The 15119-nt window shown below is 45.3% G+C and overlaps 1 pseudogene; it reads left to right on the top strand.

Annotated features, from left to right (window-relative positions):
- Positions 1–620: 620 nt before the first annotated feature.
- On the top strand, positions 621–13730 carry LOC119339446 (annotated as a pseudogene).
- The last annotated feature ends 1389 nt before the right edge of the window (positions 13731–15119 follow it).

The following is a 15119-nucleotide window of genomic DNA, read 5'->3' as shown; positions in this document are numbered from 1 at the left end:
CATATGTAGGCAACACTAGCTTTTGCCGTCTTTCCAATGGTGTGTATCTGGTTCTTGTTGGTTGCTAGGCCGGCCATTTTAATGAATCAACATCCTTTTGGCCCGACTTCAAATAATAAAACCAGACAATTACCCTATTACAATCTCTTTTTTTGTGAAAATGCCTAAGGCTAAATTAAGAGCTTCTCGAGAGTTGTCAATTACTCCCTCCGTTCGGAATTACTCGTCGAAGTAATGAATGTATCTAGATGTATTTTAGTTGTAGATACATCCATTTTGTGACAAGTAATTTGGAACAGAGGGAGTACTTGTTTTCACAGCATTACAAAAACTGCATTTCTGAACTGTCTAATCTTTTCTTCGCTTGTATGTTGTCAGTTGTGTGTTGGTTGGTGCTAAGTAAAATGTCAGCTGTCTCATGTTTATGTCGTCGAGTAAATTAGAGAATGTGCTGTTCTCTCTGTTGGTAGAGGAGGGAAACGTCGTTTGTCTGGAAACTGATGAGATCCATATATACGACCAACACGATAATGCACGGCTACGTGCGGTGACCAAGGGAGAGCGTAACGAATCACCTCCGACCCTGAGTGGACGGACGCGGAAAGGACGTCGACGTCTCCATGATCGGCGCCGACGTCGCCGTCGCCGGCTTCACCGAGGAGGGCCTCCCGTTCGCCGACGACTACTTCGTCACCAAGTACAGCGAGTGCCTGCTCCGCGGCGACGGCGGAGCCGAGGGCGTCTGCCCGGACACGTTCTACGACCGCCGCAACGGCAGCACCGCCGGCGACGCGTCCGTCAACAACACCAGGCTCGTCTACGGCCACCGCCGCGACGGCGTCTCCTTCGTGCGCTTCTCGCGCCCGCTGGCGTCGCCCGACAAGAGGTACGACGTGGCGGTCAACGCCACGAGGGAGATGACCGTCATCTGGGCCATCGGGCTGCTCCGGCAGCCGGACTTGCTGAGGCCGTACTACCTGCCGCTCAACCACGGCGCGCCGGCGGGCAGCGCGTACGGGTTCCTCACGCTCAACGTGTCCGCGGCGACCAACGGGTGCCCCGGCCCGCTGGACGCCGAGGACAAGGAGGACCAGGGCAGGATCACGGCGGAGCGGCAGACCCCGCTGGTGGTCACCACGGGGCCAGCGCTGCACTACCCCAACCCACCCAACCCAGAGAAGGTGCTCTACATCAACAAGAAGGAGGCGCCTCTGCTCAAGGTGGAGCGCGGCGTGCCGGTCACCTTCTCCGTCGAGGCCGGGCACGACGTGCCGCTGTACATCACGTCCGACGCCGTCGGCGGGAACGCCACGGCCCGGAACGCCTCGGAGGTAATCTACGCCGGCGACCCGACGGCGGAGGGCGTGCCAGCGACGCCGACGGAGCTCGTCTGGCTGCCCGACCGGAACACGCCGGACCTGGTGTACTACCAATCCCTCTACGACCCCAAGATGGGGTGGAAAATCCAGGTGGTCGACGGCGGCCTCAGCGACATGTACAACAACAGCGTGCTGCTGGACGATCAGCAGGTGACATTCTTCTGGACTCTGTCCGGCGACTCCATCAACATCGCCGCCCGCGGCGAGAAGAAGAGCGGGTACATCGCCATCGGCTTCGGCGGCGCAATGGTGAACAGCTACGCCTACGTCGGGTGGGTCGACGGCAACGGCGCGGGACATGTCAACTCGTACTGGATCGACGGGAAGGACGGCATGAGCGTGCACGAGACGCACGAGAACCTCACCTACAAGAGGTGCCGGTCGGAGAACGGCATGATCATATTCGAGTTCACCCGCCCATTGACGCCTTCGTGCAGTGGAAGGGTGGAGTGCAAGAACATCGTCGATCCCTCGACACCTCTGAAGGTCATCTGGGCCATGGGCTCCCAGTGGTCATCTGGCCGATTGAGTGTGAAGAACATGCACTCCGTCACCAGCAACCGGCCTGTCCGGATACTTCTGCTCAGCGGCTTGGCGGAGGCGGTGGAGGATCTGCGGCCGGTGCTCGCCGTTCATGGGTTCATGATGTTTGTGGCATGGGGATTGTTGCTCCCAGGAGGAATCGTCGCGGCGCGGTACCTGAAGCATGTCAAAGGGGACCTCTGGTTCCAGGCTCACACATATCTTCAGTACTCAGGCCTGGCTGTCATGTTCATGGGGTTCTCTTCGCCGTTGCCGAGCTCCGGGGTTTCTCTTTCAAATCCACGCATGCTAAAATCGGCGCAGTCGCATTTACATTCACTTGTATGCAGCCGGTAAATGCTTATCTCCGACCACACCAATCGGAGAATGGAGAAATTCTATCAAGAAACAGGATCATCTGGGAATATCTGCATACCTACACGGGGAGGACCGCTTTGGTAGCCGCTGTCACGGCACTCTTCACCGGGTTGCAGCATCTTGGGCACAGGTACCGCAGCAAGACGATCAAGGGACTTACATGTGGATTGGTTGTATGGGTTGTTAGTGGTGTGTTGGTGGTGGCTTACCTCGAGTACATGAAGGTTAAGCGAAGAAGAGATGGCGTCGATGGCCTCACGCACAAGTTTGTGCTTGGCAACACTGAGGAAGACGATTCAGTTGATCTTCTGCAGTCCGATAGGTTCGACGGTAAAATGGACTCTGGTTCGCCTGGATCGATGGAAGTGCAGCTTGCGCCACTCAAAGGATGAACATATATACCTTTTTCCATATATTTGTAGTGCATATCAACATAAAGGATTTTAGTTCAGATTCTTTGTAGATATAAGTATAGAACAAAGTGGAGATATAGTATACATCTCAAGGTAGAAGGATTTTACTTGAGTTTCTCTATTGATACAACGAGTTGAAGGAACTCCTTTTTTGACTGCAGGAGAGGTATTATCATGCTGCCACATGGCTTAGAATAGGTGCTCTGTTTTTTTTCATCTTTTTGAGGTTAGGTCATGTTCTTTTTCCTAATCTTCTAACTTAGTGACTGGTATGTATATATGTACAATTTGGTATATACTTTAAAGAGAAGATTACTCCTGCATGTCCAAAAATAATCACATGACGCATTTGGTTTCATACCCTGTAAATCTTATCATCGATCCGTGGGACTACGATATATAATAATGTGAAATTGTGGGCATACATATAATAAAGTAACCGAGCACTACATTCAGATTACTAACCTTTGTGTTCTCATACGTCCTACTTTGACCCTTCATCTCGAACTCATATAGATTTGGCAATTTAGCACCAACAGAAGCTGGTCCAGTGTTAGGCTGATAAGCCTACTCAACATATGTGATTAGTTGATCACCAGGTACACCAAATTACCATAAATGCATTTAGCTTCAGGTTAAGCGAACTCTGTTTTTCGCAGTCCTGACGTGCAGATCTGTCACAAGGTTGTTGTCTACTTGCCTTGCAATGGCAGCTAACATGCTTGGGGTTCAGGTTGTTGACCCATTACGGCGATGAGCTGGACCTCTTCTGCTCCAAGCAAAACCAAATCAGGTATCGAAATCTCTCCTTGTGCTGCTGTGCCTTAGTATATTGCCTTCTGTGACACGGACATAAACTGCATGTTAGGCCTATTGTATTACTGGGTAGGTGTTCCCAGTTTCCCATTCAGATCTGGATCTTTTGGTAGTTGGGCTACCACTTTGTTGAGAAAGCAGAGTTAGGTGTTTTGGCAGGCAGAGGGAGAAAAATAAGCGGCAATGTTGCAGTACATCTGTCCTTTTGTCATTAGAATCTGTCTTTTTTCCTTTCTAATTTGGTCGGCCTTCAGAGAAATGGGAAATTAATCTAGTTTAAAAGCAATTTTCTACTATTATTGTTGTTTCAGGCTGACAAATTCCTTAGATTGCTTGCTTAGACATTGATTACACGAGCAGTGGTAGGTAAGTACGGTAAATAGAGGCATAGAGCTCCAGTTTAATCCTCGGACCTTATGAATCAGCTGGCCGCAGAAGCATCTCAACATGGACGTAAGTATCTCATCATCTTCAGAAGATGAGAATATATCAAGAAGCCATAAAAAAGCAGCAGTGTTGTTTACACTTGTCCCTTTGAGAAGCCTCCAGCAATATTGGATCAACATAACCGACTATGGATTCAAAAGATTGCACAATGTATATTTGATAAATACTTGACAAATGGCAATGAATCCAAAACTTTGCACAATGCTGGTAAACAAACATTGCCCTACTCAATGGAAGATCTAATCAGTTTGTTTCCAGAACAATCCTTTTGGTTTCCCACAGAGATCTTCGAACCACATCCTACGCCTAGACTGAATAAGCTTCCTTAACTTAATTCAGACATCCGCCATAACATTACTTATTTGATACACATGCTTTCCATGGTAGTATAACTACATTAATGTACATGTACAACTGACCGCCGCCGCCACCTGTAGATGTGACTGAAGTTTGGTTTGCTCCGATCTCCCACACTAATTTGGGCACTTGTTTTTTCCCATGAGCTTGTTCGTGACAGATCCATTTCAAGGACTGATTGGCTAACTAGGTTGGATTGTGTGATACCTTATATAGCAGCCCTGGAACAAGAAACCATACATATAGTTAGCCTACCTAACCAAATGTTAGCACTGATTAGGTATGTATATGCATGCATTTTACCTGAATTGACCCAATGCAGTACATTTAGGCACCGGTCTTGCATGTCTGCTTGCTTTGTTGGTCAATCTGTCTTGCATCATCGCATCGGTCTATCATTTTCTTAGTCCCCTTTTGCATCAGTGTTCGATAAACAAACTAAGTATGTATGGCCCACACGTACATGCAACACGCATGAATGTGGACTTCACCACACAAAGTGAGTAATGTGATGATCAATATTGGTCCTAGCTCGGATGCACAATTGGCCTACAACTTCGTGACTCCATATCAGAGACGTATTGTCACAACAAGGATTGGGTTGGAGTACAGTATGTGCCTTGATAGTACTTGATAAATACTTGGGGATAGATTCAAAAATTGCACAATATTTGATAAATGGACATTACGTAGCTGAGCAGAAGACCTAATTGGTTTGTTCTCAAATCAATCCCCAACTGTTTCCCAAAAGGGTCACAAATGGTAACCATTGTAGAACCCATTGGCTGAAGCATTGAGTACAACACTGATGCCTAGGGTTAGCCCTGATACACCAAGCTAATATGGTGGTAGGGTCACAACTCACAAGGCAAATCTATTACCGAAGCTCCATCTCGGTTCTCAAATCTAAGTATATTTTTGAGACTTCATGTTTTCCACATAGATGTATAAGCCACTGTAAGGACTAAACTGAATAATTTTTCTTTCCTTGATATATTTTGACACAATTAGTTTCTCTTGCCGGTGTCCTCAATCTTGATATGATTTGACATTCCAACATAGCTAGGTTGATCCAAGTACGAATACATTGAGGCATAGGTACAAGCGGCTGGTTCCTCCATCGTGAGATGTGATTGTGATTTGTTTTGCTCCAATATCCTATGCTCTAAGCACCTGTTGGCCATGGGCCATGCCACACGAGCTTCTTCGTGACAGTTTCATCTTCAAGGGATGGCTAACTAGATTGTTTCTCTCGTGTGGATGGTGAGTTAATAGAACAACAAACCCTACTTATATGAGGATAGGTCATGCATGTCTCCTGCTTGTTTTGTTTCCTGAGTGCACTTTTGAATCCTTACCCGGTAAATGAACAAAGCATGTGGCTGGCCAAACTGTACAACAGACATACAACACGCATGAATGCGTGTATACCATGAAACGCAACAAGCTATTGTGATCATCAACCTAAAAAAATCCTCTTGAAAACCCCCTCAAAAAAGAACCAACTAATGATGGTTAGGACGGAGCTGGCGCCTCACAGACTCGTAACCAGTCGGTTTCATTAGTCGGCTGGCCAGACCGATCTGAACATGCCTAGCCATCAGATGGGCTAGTGCAACAAGCATGCAAGAGAAAGACTTTGCTTCATTTCTCCCTATCGCAGCAACATGGCACACAAAACATACATTTTACTTTGTTCTCCCTGTCATGGCGAATAGCCTGCGTCTTCGCACCATCAGCGACGCTCCCACCGATCACAACATCGACGGCTGCTCTACCGCAACATTGGTGGCCTCCTGCAACATCGCTGCAACATAGATGAATCCCGCAACACTGCCCACAACACCCAATTGGAAGCCACTAGTGCCCCTCGCAGCATGGCAGACGCCGGCCGGGGCCATGGTAGCATCACTGGTTCCCATGTTTGCGGGGGTGTGTCACCCAAGGTGGCAAGTTTGCAGTAGTACTGCCGCCGCAACATGTTGTTGGATATATGAGCAATTTACCAAATGATTTTATCAACAAAAATATTAGATAAAGCATGACTAATATAACAGGGATAAAACTAGTCATGCGATCTAACAGAGAGAAGGTAAATAACATCTGCATAAATGAACTGTATCCAAGCTTATCTAGAGCAGACAGTAGGGCAAGTTTCATATATGAAGTAGAATCTAACATATCTAGGACAAACACCAGAACAAGGAACTATGGCAGGACCTCGAACAGAAAGGAGAAGAACACATACGGGACAACAACAGCATTAGCACTGGACTTGGGGTCGGTGTCCTCGCCAGCCATGTCGTCGAGGAGGTTGTTGATGTCGGGGAAGAACTCGTCGTCGTGGAAGTAGTCATCGGAGTCCGGGGCATACATGACTCAAAGAGGTGCGGTTTCGGAGGCCTACTGTCCCGCCCTGCGGTGCACGCCGCAAGACGGGATGGGGAAGAACGTAGCAGCAGCGCAGTGCTTGGGAACTTGGTGGCGAGAGGGAGATGGTCTTTCTGATGTGTCTCTCCGGAGAGGAGCGACCTCTCTTATATAGGAACATGCAGCAGGTGAAGAGGTGCGCCGTTCGTATTCAATCTCCATCGGCTCGGCTCATACCCGCAACCCGCGTCGCGTCGTGATGTGGCGAGGCGGGCAGCGGAGGAGGAGCACGCGTGGATATCCCTCTTGTTCTCATGCTCATACATGTGGGAAAAGAACCTCCCTTATAAAGAGGTCCAACTCCCTCTAAACTAGCAATGTGGGACTAAACTTTAGTTCCACCTCTTGCCTTGCACGAACGGGCTGCGTGGGCCTCTAGGATTTATTAGAAATTTCTGAAACTGCTATTGGGCTGGCCCAAAATAGACAAAATTCCAGTAATCCCCCACCAGACCCCGGAGGCACACAAAATTTGCCTTTGGTTCCAAAACACTGTTTTATATACCGATACTGCAGTGGAGATTGTTAAGTTGAACTTCCACCTAGAACTCTATGCGCACTAGTAAGCATCTTGAACAGTGGACTGGGCCTTGAACTGCAAGTTTTCTGCGAATCTAGCTTCACACAAAGCCTTGACCGATATGTGGCTACCGTGGATCTTCCCCACGGGTGGAGCTTATGCGTCATACTCTGAGACCTTTCATGAGTTTACTAGAGAGAACCCTACTCTCATAGATTGCGACATTTAACAATCAGACTCATATAGGTGCGTTCCTCAAAATATGTTCTGCAGGACAACATCTCTTCTTCAATGAGCCTCTTAGAACATATTAAGATATACATCAACCTGCCATGCAGATTTAGAAGAGTATTGCATCTTCATGGAGTGGTATTTTTAACAGTAAGGGTACTCTCCTCCCAGTTGACCAACAGTTTGTCTTCCACATCTAATTCACGGGATCTCCGATCACAAAGAGTATGTTACCACTGTGAACAACTCATATTGTGGGTCTCATACCCATCTCCCTCAATGCATTATCTATCACATTACATGATAGACCCTTAGTAAAAGGATCTGCCAGATTTTTAGACGTTTGGATATAATCCAATGCAATAACTCCGGAGTTTCTCATTTTTCTGACAAACTTTAACCTTCTCTGAACGTGTCTTGATGACTTCATGTTATCCTTTGAGCTGCTCACTTTTATGATCACAGTTTGATTGTCGCAGTTCATAAGGATACCTGGTACATGTTTCTCAACAACCGGCAAGTCATTCAAGAGTCGACGAAGCCAATCTGCTTCGACCGTAGCTGTATCTAGTGCTGTGAGTTCTGCTTCCATTGTTGACCTCGTTAAGATGGTCTGCTTGCAAGACTTCCAAGAAATAGCGCCACCTCCATGAGTGAATACATATCCGCTCGTGGCCTTTATCTCATCAGCATCTGAGATTCAGTTTGAGTCACTATACCCTTCAAGCACCTTTGGATGCCCAGTGTAGTGAATTCCATAATTCGCATTGCCTTTCAAATAACGCAAAACTCTCTCCAGAGCTTTCCAATGCACATCTCCTGGTTTTGAGACAAACCGGCTCAGTTTCTAACAACAAAAGAGATGTCAGGTCTTGTAGCACTGGTTAAATACATAAGCGAGCCAATAATCTGAGAATATTTCAATTGGTCTCTAGCAATTCTTCGATTCTTTCAAAGCAGCACGCTGGGATCATATGATGTTGGAGAAGGCTTGCAGTCACTATAGCCGAAGCGGCTCAAGATCTTTTCCACATAGTGAGATTGAAGCAATGTAATCCCACCATCATCGTCTCTCAACAACTTGATGTTCAGAATGACATCAGCCACTCCTAAATCCTTCATCTCAAAACAGCAAGATAGGAAATCCTTGACCTCCTTAATAACATTCAGATTTGTTCCGAAAATCAGTATGTCATCAACATACAAGCAAAGGATAACTCCCTCGCCCCCACCATGGCGATAGTACACACATTTGTAAGCTTTGTTCACAACAAAGCCTGCAGCTGTTAAAGTTCTTTCAAACTTCTCATGCCACTGTTTGGGTGCTTGCTTGAGTCCATACAAAGACTTCAACAACTTGCACACTTTTCCTTCCTGACCATCTAGTACAAACCCATCTGGTTGTTCCATATAGATTTCCTCGTCCAACTCTCCATTTAGGAAAGCTATCTTAACATCCAGTTGATGAACGAGAAGACCATGTGAGGCAGCTAGTGAAAGTAGAACTCGAATAGTGGTCAGTCGAGCCACAGTTGAGTAAGTATCAAAGAAGTCTTTACCTTCCTTTTGGGTATAACCCTTAGCCACGAGCCGAGCCTTGTACTTTTCAATAGTACCATGAGGCCTAAGCTTCTTCTTGAGTATCCATTTGCATCCTATAGGTTTGCACCCATAAGGACGATAAGTTATATCCCAAGTTTCATTCGCCAAGATGGAATCCATCTCAATACGAACCGCTTCCTTCCAGTAGTCAGCATCTTCAGATGCATAGGCCTCTGAAATAGAACTGGGAGTGTCATCTATGAGATACACAAGAAAATCATCACCAAAGGACTTTGCGGTCCTCTGTCTCTTGCTCCCAGTAGGAACTTCATTGTTCTCCTCCACAGGATCATCTAGGAATATCTGCATACCTACACCGGGAGGACTGCTCTGGTAGCCGCTGTCACAACACTCTTCACTGGGTTGCAGCATCTTGGGCACAGGTACGGAAGCAAGACGGTTAAGGGACTTACATGTGGATTGGTTGTATGGGTTGTGGGTGCTGTACTGATGGTGGCTTACCTCGAGTACCTGAAGGTTAAGCGAAGAAGAGATGGCGCCGATGGCCTTACTCACAAATTCGTGCTTGGCAACACTAAGGAAGACGATTCAGTTGATCTTATACAGTCCAATAGATTCGACGGTAAAATGGACTCTAGTTCACCGGGATCGATGGAAGTGCAGCTTGAGCCACTCAAAGGATGAACATACCTTTTTCCATATATTTGTAGTGCATATCAACATAAAGGATTTTAGTTCAGATTCTTTATAGATAGAACAAAGTGGAGATATAAATACGTATATACATCTCAAGGTAGAAAGATTTTACTTGTGGTTCTCTATTGATACAAGGTAGAAGGAACTCCTCTTTGACTGCAAGAGAGATATAGTTGCTCTGTTTTTCAGAATAGGTGCTATGTGTTTCATCTTTTTGAGCATAGGTCTTGTTCTTTTTTCTTAATCTTCTAACTTAGTGACTGGTATATGTATATCTGTACAATTTTGGTATACTTCAAAGAGAAGATTACTCTTTCTTACATGTCCAAAAATAATCACATGATGCATTTGGTTTCATACCTAGTAAATCTTAACATCGGTCCATGTGACTGTGACATACAGGAACGTGAAGATGTTAACATAGATAATAAAGTAACCGAGTACCATTGTTTGATTACTTACCTTTGTGTTCTTATATGTCCTACTTTTGACGTTTTTCAGTTTTTAGATTCAGTTTTATACATGTCGAACTCATATATGGGTTTGGCGTTATATGAGTTCATTGTTAGGCTGATCGCACCCTGATAAGCCTACTCAATAGATGTGATTAATTGATAACCAATTACAACAAATAACCATAAACGCGTTTAGCTTCAGGTTAAGCAAACTCTCTGTTTTTCTTGGTCCTGACTTGCAGATCTGTCACAACGTTGTTATCTACTTGCCTTGCAATGGCAGCTAAATTGCTTGGAGTTCAGTTTGTTGACCCTTGATGGGATTGTCCATTACGACGATGAGCTGGACATCCTCTACTCCAAGCAAACCAAATCAGGTACCGAAATCTCTCCTTTTGCTGCTGTGCCCTTACTATATTGCCTTCAGTGACATGGACTTCAGACTGCATGTTAGGCCTATTGTTTTACTAGTAGTTAGGTATTCCTAATTTCCAATTCAGATCTGGATCATTGGTAGGTGGCTTACCACCTTGTAGGGAAAGCAGCAGTAGGTGTGTAGCCAGGCAGAAGAATTGGAGTCTTCTTTTCTCTCTGAATCATTAGGCCTTTAGAGAAATGGGAAGTTAATATAGTTTAGAAGCAATTTTCGCTTATCCTTGTTGCTGAGGCCGGCAATTCTGTAGATTGCCCGCTTAGACATCGATTGCAAAGTGTTGTAAAAGAAGCTCAAGTATAATCCCCATTGACCTTCTGAATCAATTACTCATAGATGCATCTTAACACAGATAAGGAGCATCACATCTTCAGAAGCTGGGGATTTTTCAACAAGTCACTAAAAAAAAGCAGCAACATTTTCCTTTTGTGACTAACAGCGGTGTTGTCCATCCCTTTCAAAAGCCACCAGCCAAATCAGATCAACATAATTGACTTGGAATCAAAGATTGCACAATATATATTTAATAAATACTTGACAAATGACAATGGATTTAAAAGACTGCCGAACAATATTAAATATTGCCCTGCTCAACAGACGACATAATCGGTTTGTTTTCAAAACTATCCCTTTGGTTTCGCACGGAGATCTTCAAATCGCATCCGACACCTAGACTGAATAAGCTTCAGCCACGTTCAGACATTCACCACAACAATTTATATGCGAGCCAAGTTTTCCATCCAAGTTTAACTACATTTTGGTACATGTACAACTTCCACACTCCGCCAGTTTTAGATGTGATTGAGGTTTGGTTTGCTCCAATCTCCCACACTAGTTAATTTGGACACTTGTTGGTGACACATGAGCTTGTTCGTGACAGGCTGGCTGGCTAACTAGGATGGTTCTCTTATGTGATACAACAAATGATACATATAGTTAGCCTGCCTAGCCAGATGTTCGCATTGATAAGGTATGTTTATGCATGCACTTTCCCTGAAATAACCGAATGCTTTACATTTGGGCACCGGTCATGCATGCCTCCTTGCTCTGCGCATGTCAATCTGTCATGCATCATCACATCGGTCTCTCATTTTCTTAGCGCCATTTTGCATCAATCACCCGTAAAACAAACTAAGTATATCTATCCCACACGTACATGAACCACAGATGAATGTGGGTTCCATCGCACAAAGAAAGTAATGTGATGATCAATCTTGTATTCAGATCTGATGCATGTTTGGCATACAGCTTGCCGAGTCCATATCAAGGTATTGGTTGCAGGTGTGGTACGGGCCTTAGTTGGGATAAGTATGCTTGTCGGTTACAGCCACCGCCTGCCTGGATTTTATGACTTGTGCTTTGCAAATCATATCGGTGACCCCATAATGTATATTTTTAATAAATAACAGCTATGTTTTCTCTATTTCCTAGTCTCCCAAAAATTTATATTGGTGGGTTCAGTTATAAAATAATTTTTGCTTTGTTTTCCTAGCCTCACAATTATATCGGCGACTGAAGTTTGGTTTTCTCCAATCTCCCACACTAGTTAACTTTTTTTGCGAATGGATAAATCCATTAATTAAGAAGAGGCATTACAATCTTTCTGGCATAGATTGCCAATTTCGTCCGGACCCCTATACATAGCCAAAGAGCGGTGCGTTGGGTCGTTTGCCCCATCTGAGCCAAAGCATGGGCAACCTTGTTCCCATCTCTAAAGAAATGATCTATAGGAAACTCCCTACCATGCCCAAGGAGCCTTTTGATCTCACGAACGTATGCAGCTACAGGTGAGCTGTTCATCTCAACTTCAGAGAGCATATTGGCCAACACAAGGTTGTCCGTCTCCACCATGAAGGGGTCTTCGCTCCACTCTAGAGCAAGGCTAACACCCTCCATGCATGCAGCCGTCTCAGCCTCCAATGCCTACAGTTAGTTAGCTCGGTAGACAATCCTAACATGCATGCATGGAGGCCAGGCCACAAGGCAAGTCCATCACATCTAAGTACATATTTTTTTGGGGGGGGATTTCTGGTTTTCGACGGAGATGTGTAAACCACCAGTGAGAGACTAAACTGAATAATTGACATTCAAACGTAGCTAGGTTCACAATGATGGTCGATCTAAAGTATGGCTACATTTCGGTACAGGTACAAATCCGTTCTCGCGTGATGGTGAGATGAGATTGCAGTTTGGTTTGCTCCAATGTCCCATGGGCCATACCACACGAGCTTCAACGGATGGCTAACTAGATTGTTTCTCTCATGTGGATGATGAGTTAATAGAACAACAAACCAAACTTATATATACTGCGGGTGGAAAGGATGGGCAGCTGGCTATATAGCCCGGCATGCTTTACCCAGTTGAGCGAATGCAGTACATATGAGGATAGGTCATGCATGTCTCCTGCTTGTTTTTCCTGTCATGCGTCTCATTGGTCTTTCAATTTTTTTCCCTCGGTGCACTTTTGAATCTGTCTCGAGTAAATGAACAAAGCATGTTGCTGGCCGCTGTGTATAACACACATACAACACGCACGGATGCATGTATACCATGAAACGAAACAAACTAATGTGATCATCAACCTACAAAAATTCCTCTAAAAAAAGAACCAACTAACTGTTTGATGGTTAGGAGATGCTGACCCTACAAGGACGCGTATTCAGTCGGCTGGCCAGCTGTCCGACCGATCTACCCAGATCTCAACATGCCTAGCCATTGGATGGACCAGTGCAACAGATAGGCAAGAGAGAGACTTTGTTTTGTTTCTCCCTATTGAAGGACCGCGGCACACACAACATACAGTGTGCTTTGTTCTCCCTATCGCAACATGACTGACGAATCGAATAGTACGCGTCTTTGCAATATCGACGGTGCTCCCACAGCACCGACCACATCATCGGCGACTGCTCCCGCCGCACCGGCATTGAAACAACACCGGTGACCTCCCGCGGCATCGTCCGTAACACCGGTGACTCCAGTAGAACTGGCCACAACACCCAATTGGAAACCCCCGATGGCCCTTGCAGCATGGCCGACGCCGGTCGTCACAACATCATTGGTTCCCATGTTTGCAGGGGTGTGGCACTCTAGGTGGCAAGCTTGCAGTAGCATCTGGTGGGAGCATCGTCGCCGCTGCATGCTGTAGCTATACCATTCCCGTAGTAGTGCACACCAGTGTTCCTGCAGCACTGTTCAAGGCTCTTTAAGCACTGGTGTCTAGGGTGCAGCTGCGTTATGAGCAAGTGGCGCCCAGGCTTGCAACACTGGCACCGACAGTGACGTACCAACAATTGTGTTTCTCTCGGGTGAGCATAGTGACAACATCACGAGGTGAGTGTAGGGCAGGCTTGCTGCACCGATGCCCTGCCTTGCATCGGAAGGTGTTTACCGGTGCGTCTTGGGTTGGAGCATCAGCTCGCATCTCCTCGCTGGCCAAGGCAAAATCACCATCTTCGACCAAGCCTTGAAGAAGCTTACAGAAGCCATACAGGAAGACCACCGGATCGACACAAGACAACACAAGTGGGCGTGGGATGGGAGGGCGACTGTTGGAGTAGCAAAAAGTGGGAGGCCTATGGAGCTTGGGCAGCCACGTTTGGTGAGTCTTTTCTAGGGCGAACAGGTAGCACACTGATCTCGTTGGGATGGGTGGGCGAAGAAATGAGTGCCTCTCATCTGTCATGTAATTGTTGGAGAGATAAGTGAAAATGTGACAGGCGGTGATGGTATCCTCAGCCCACCAAGTATTAAATCACATGTTTGACTATTTGTTTAGTGGGAATGCACATTTTTTTTTGTGTGGATTCTCTCAATTTATTTTCTTTTTGTTTGGTTTTCTGGTTTCATTTTTTGGTGTTTCGGTTTCCATTTTCCTTTTTACTTCCCTTCTACTTCTTAACCTTAAAAAATTCACTAATATTATAAATTCTGTGAATAATTTTTGAGTACATGAATATTCTATATGATTTATTAACCTTTTTAAATCCGTAAACATTATAAATCGATGAACATTTTCTAAAATTTGCAATTTTTTTAATTATGAGCATTTTTTATATTTATGAAATTTTAGAGATTACATTCATGTTTAAAAAATGAAGAACCAGTATTATGTCCATGCACATTGAATTTTTTTTATTTTTGCTTTTAAAAATAAACAAAACTGAAGAAAAAATTAGCTGAAATACCAGAGGTATTGCTCGGTAATGTGCACAATGCAACAACGCTCGGCTATGCCAGCCTATGAGTAGCGGCCTTGTGCGCTTGCCAACCAATTCGACCTACACAACCTCAAATAGGGGTTATCGGGTATTTGAGAGATAGAACCCTAGCACCGTGCTTGACGTGCTACATATGTACTTTAAATGGAGTCCTCATATCTTTGGATAAATGCAACATATAGTAGAAAATCGTACAAGACTCGTGTTGTTGACTGGCCTAGTTCGTTGCTAAATTTCGGTCCTTTCTTTTTTCTTCTTCCAA

This window comes from Triticum dicoccoides, chromosome 7B (assembly GCF_002162155.2).
Source record: "Triticum dicoccoides isolate Atlit2015 ecotype Zavitan chromosome 7B, WEW_v2.0, whole genome shotgun sequence".
NCBI lineage: Eukaryota > Viridiplantae > Streptophyta > Magnoliopsida > Poales > Poaceae > Triticum > Triticum dicoccoides.
Note: the sequence above shows the minus strand (reverse complement) of the source record. Positions and strands in the feature narration are given on the sequence as shown.